This window comes from Lissotriton helveticus, chromosome 10 (genome assembly GCF_964261635.1).
Source record: "Lissotriton helveticus chromosome 10, aLisHel1.1, whole genome shotgun sequence".
Lineage (NCBI taxonomy): Eukaryota > Metazoa > Chordata > Amphibia > Caudata > Salamandridae > Lissotriton > Lissotriton helveticus.
In genome coordinates, this window is record NC_136071.1 from 839206845 (window position 1) to 839212489 (window position 5645).

Below are 5645 nucleotides of genomic sequence, written 5' to 3' on the forward strand. Positions count from 1 at the left end.
CCATTTAATCCTCGACACCCCTTCTAACTTTATAAGATCTAAAATGATAAGGCGATTTAAAGACAATTTTTCCAGGTCCAGATCCTATGCCATTCTATTATCGGTTGAATTTTTATTGTATCCTCCAAATAAACAATGCCCAATTCTACATGACATATATATGTTGAAGTGGAGTCGGGGACCAACAATAAAAACCTTTAAAATGTATTTTCCATGACCTGCAATGATGTAACATCAGTGATCCCCCATACGCCGGCTCCGTAAAAAGCAACGGACACGCATTTGGCATTATATATTTTTAGTAGCTCGAGGGGAGGTCTTCTGCTCAATTTCTTGCTAAAATTACGAAGAGCAGTCAGAGTCCTACCAAACAGGATACTCCTAGCTTTTACTGCTTGTTGCCAGTTAGAGTTTTGGTCAAACAATATGCCCAAATAGGAGAACGTTTTAATATACTCAATGGTCTTATTATACACAAACATAGTTTTTGGCCTCATGTTCTTACTATTATAACTGGTCATAGCAAACGTTTTGGAAACATTTATAGTTAGGCTCAGGTTTGACATAAAGTGCTCAAAGAAGGTCATTAACGTTTGCAGAGCAATAGGAGTACGAGCCATTAAGACGGCGTCGTCGGCATATAAGAGAGCCGGAATAGGTGTGGTGTCTATCTGAGGTAGATCTCTGCAATTTTGTACTAGATATTTTCCCAGACCGTTAATTTATAAAGTAAAAAGAAAAGGAGCGAGAACGCAACCCTGTCTCACTCCTTTTCCTATCTTAAAATCTGTAGTGCATTGGCCCCCTGCCCCATAGCGTACCCTAGCCCTGGCCCCTGCATAAAGCTGTTTAAGAAAAGAGATTATTATAGTTTCCACACATAAATCCTCTAAGATTTTCCACAGCCTGGCATGGACAACGCAGTTGATTGCTGATGACAAATCGACAAAAGTTAAAAATATGTCGCCACTTTTTGCCTCAGTGTACTTATTAATTAAAAGATTTAAGTTAAGACCCTGGTCCACTGTCCCCATACCCTTACGAAAACCGTATTAGGTATAGCAAATTATTCCCCTGTCCTCTGCCCAATCTTGTAGCCTGTTAAGAATGACTCTTCCAACAATTTTCACGGTGGAGTCTAACAGGGAAATGGGGCGATAACAAGCTCTATCTCATTTCTTAAAAATGGGAACTAAAATAGAAGTTAACCAAGTTAATGGGAAACCAAATAAACTACACGCGTTAAAAAACTGTGTTAAAAGTGGTGCCAAAGCTCAATATTATATTTAAAAAGATCTACAGGAATGCCGTCCGGCCCCGGCGCCTTTCCCCCTTTACTGGCTATAATAGCTTTGATTACTTCTTGCAGCTCAAAAACTAAATGATCCTTTCCTTCTGTCCCCTGAACTAGTAGCTCCAGCGAAGGTGACCCTGGTGTTTCTGACTCTGGAGTCGTACAACTATAAAGGTTTGTAATGTGCCTAATCCAATCATGTTCAGGAATTTCTATCTCTATTCTGGCACCATCTATGTCAGCCAGAAAGGGAGCGTTCACGGCTTTCCAAAAAGCTGAAGGGTCGCGTGACACGGCAGCGTCATGTAAAGCTGACCACATCTCCCTTTTTAGTTCCTTTTTCCCGTTTGTCAACGCCAATTTATACTCCTTCCTTGCTTTTTTGATATCATACTGGCTTTTATGTCTGGCGTGAAGTACAAGTTTCAATTTTGAGTAGGCTTTGGTACAGTGATGATCAAACTATCCTGACTTTGAAACTTTACTTCTATTGACTTCAACAAAGAGTGCCTTCTTTACTGTCGCTGCAATTACTGCAAAATTATCCACTACATCACTCTGATCGCTCGACTCAGTAAGACAATGTACAATATTAGCATAGCAATCTGTGATAATTTTAGTCATAACTTCTTCTTGGTTCACCTTACCCCAACTTAAAGCATATCCGTTCTGCCTGGTAAGTGTAATGTTATCAACATTATTAATATTTCTATCCTTCTTACCAGTATGTTGGTGTTGCACCAGCAGACTCATACTTAGTGGGAAATGGTCACTTAAAGCTAGGTCATGTGTTTGAAAATTCATCGCTCTAGAAGAATGTCTGTTAGATAACAAAATAAAATCTATTGTGGAGAAAACTCCTCGGCCATTGAAAGTTGGACAAAATGGGCTCATTGGGGTACTCAACATATTACCAAAGCCCATGTCCTGTGTCAGCATCACGACATTAAGGAGATCCCCTTGTAAAGTATGCACAAAATGTGGTACACCTTCTTCATCATTGTCATTGTCATCAAGCGTTAAGCCACAGACCCCCTTTCCTACGTATTGACATAATGAACAATTAAAGTCTCCCCCCCCACAATGTAACTACATCCTTGCTCATTAAGTCCTGTAGCCAAACTAGTCTACCCGTCAAAGACCTTAGGATACATTCAAATTCTAACGGGGGAACATTATTATAAAAATTAACTATGATCAACGTTGGAGAAGAATCACACGATAAACACATCACTTGATAAAAGGGATCATCATAAAAATTACATTTGTCATAGTTTGACAAGTTTGAGATGTATATACATAGGCCCCCCTTCGCTTTCCCATGGGGAGAAGGAACTGCTGGAGTATGGAAGGTTCTAACAGCCTGATTCATCATTCTCCCGTTTTGCGAGCCCCTAATAGCGATTCATACGAATCGCTATTAAGGACTTGCAAAACGGGATTCATGTAGGAATTGCAATAAATATTGAGATTCCTACATGTTCCTTATTTGCGATTAGCTAATTGCTAATCGCAAATAAGGAATAACTCCCCATGCCTACAGGCCCATAGGAATGCATGGGGAGTTATTCCTTATTTGCGATTAGCAATTAGCTAATCGCAAATAAGGATGCGATTTCAAGGGTGCAGGGGTGTCCAAAGGACACTGTAGCACCCCTGAAATGTAATCTACATTGGTGTTGCGCACACACATGTCCAAAGGACATGTGTGTGTGTAACATGCAACTTAGAAAAATGCATTTAAATGCATTTTTCTAAGTTTTTGCTATTTACCGAGAGGTCTGACCTCTCGGTAAATAGCGGCCCAAAATTGCAATTTCGCAATTTTAAAATGCTTCATGAATTGCATTTAAGGAATCTCAAATAGAGATTCCTTAAATTCAATTCTTCGCAAATGTGCGAATTCCTAAATAGCGAATTTTGCATTTGGGATGATGAATCCCAAATGCAAAAATTGCACTCGCAAAAGGCAAGATTCTGAGAATCTTGCCCTTTGCGAGTGCAATTTAGCTTGATGAATCAGGCGGTATATCCTTCCAAGTGAATAGCCTCCACTGACCATGCCTCCTGGAAACAAAAAATGTCAAAGTTCCATACAAAATCCAACCATATACCATTTGACACCTTTGAAACCAGACCTGCGATATTCCAATAAACAATTTGACATCCCTCTGGCCTGGTTCCAGTATTTTCACCCCCATATGAGGCCTCTATAATAGATGTTGGTATCAACTGGGAAGGAATAATGTGTGGGATGGGACTACAACCCATGCCAGTAGTTGATATAATATCTACACTGGCAATGTGGGGCTCCAGCTGAACTAAAGGTTCAATGTTAATTACAGTTGCCTCTAGGGGTATTAGTGGAGTCACCTGTTTATAACTGAGTTGGTCAAATATGTTAGAGGGAAAAGGCGTAATAACAACCTTACCTGGTCCCTTGTTCCCAGACTTATTATAGATATGATTTAGGGTAGAATCTTTTAGGATATCCGCCACGTGGGTCGTATTATTGCTGTCATATAATGACACCCCAGTGGTGTAAATTAAATCCCCCCATACTATCCATGTTACTAAGTCAATCTACCTCCTCCAGAGAGGGTAGAGGCTCATAACGATTATGTGTCAGGACAGAATATCTATAGTCATGTTCCTCCCTAGGAAACCTTTTTTTCAACGTGCTCGGTTTATAGAAAAAACCCAAAGGGACCACGCCAATACTACCCGGAGTCATGGGATGATATTCCATTTTACTCAGTATCCAGTTTACTAGCCGCAGGGTCTTGAAATTCAAGATAACGCAGTCCCCTGGTACATCTTTCACATCTCTCCCCACCCAACTAACCCTTCTTGCCATCTTGAACTCTGCAAAGAGTCTATCCGTTTCTCCTACCCATGTCCCTAACCAAGCTAATGCCTTATTTCTCAGCGCGTACCATGGTTCATGAGAACCAAGGCGCACTTTTGGTACGTTAGTTAAAATCACTGTATATGGGCTGGCGGCAGGTGGTAAGTCTAATGTAGGGGCGGACTGTTCTTGATCTCGGTTTCTGGCTGGATCGACCTTACTCCGATTTATACCTTCGGTGCCATCTATTTGATTACTCCTCATAGTTTGCCTACAATTTATCTGATTAATAATATTATCTGGGGGGACTAAAACATGATCACTGGTATGCATAGAATTCACATGCGAAAACCCCAAATTTGATGTAACCTTTGTCTGGTCATTATTAGTCCTGGAAGTAGTTGAGCTAGGAAGTAATCTTGAAGCCTCAGAAGGTTTTAGAGGTTTAGGATGGCTTAATAATGACTCTTCAATCACTCCGAGTCTATTCATAATGTTACATATAGAATCTCTAAGGAATTTGTCCACGGGCATCAATTTTGGCTTTTAGAATCACCAGATCTTTCTGTATGGGTGCCTGAATAGGAGGTAATTCAGTTCCTCGATTAGTTGTTTTTGAACTCACAGTAGGCTTCTTAGTACTGTTTTTTGGTACCTTCTGTGTAACTACCTTATCCCTCACAGTATCTCCTACTCATGTATCTTGATCAGGATCAGGATTTCTCGTACGTTTAGTGGGTGGTTGTAACTCTACATCCTGTTCGGTAAAGGAAACATGGTCTGAAATATTCAACACACATCCATTGCTTTCTACATTTAAATCATATACTCTTTCTTTAGTCGTATTTGGTGGAAGGTCACCTGGGCCAACAGTGACCGCCATGTTATCGTGGGAGATGGCTTCTTCCACTGACATGATTTGCTCTTCCAGGGCGCCCATTGCCCCTGTTAAAAATGTGCAATATAGAAACACAGGGACCCTCCCCCGATTTAGGTGCCTTCTTTGGCTGTGAGCTTGATGCCTTTCTTTTCACCATTGTAATGATTTACGCAGTAACTTGAAGTCAACACCGCTACACTAATCAGCAAAACTAATCCACTAAAAAGGGTACTTAAAACTTGAGTGGTGCCCAAATGTTGCCTATTCAATTGCCAGGAAAGTTATCAATAACCCGTACCATAAACTCTAGACTCGATAATCAAAAAATATCAGAAACAAACAGATAAAGACACCACGGCCTGCAAGTCCGGTAAAATGTAAAATGTCAAATAAGTTAGTATGCTTGAGCAATAGTACCTTGGAGGACGCCAGTCCAAGTTGTCGAGCTAAAATGCCAAAGTCCGTGGCCCAGCCCAGTCTACTCCTGGCTACGACGGGCTAAGGCGGGCCCGTCTTGGCCCAGTCTTCGCCCTGGCCGAGCACTGGCACGCCCCGCGCGCGTCCCGTGCTGCGGGACCTCGTCGCTGGTGATAAGGGCACCGCCAGGGGCCGTAAGCAAAGTG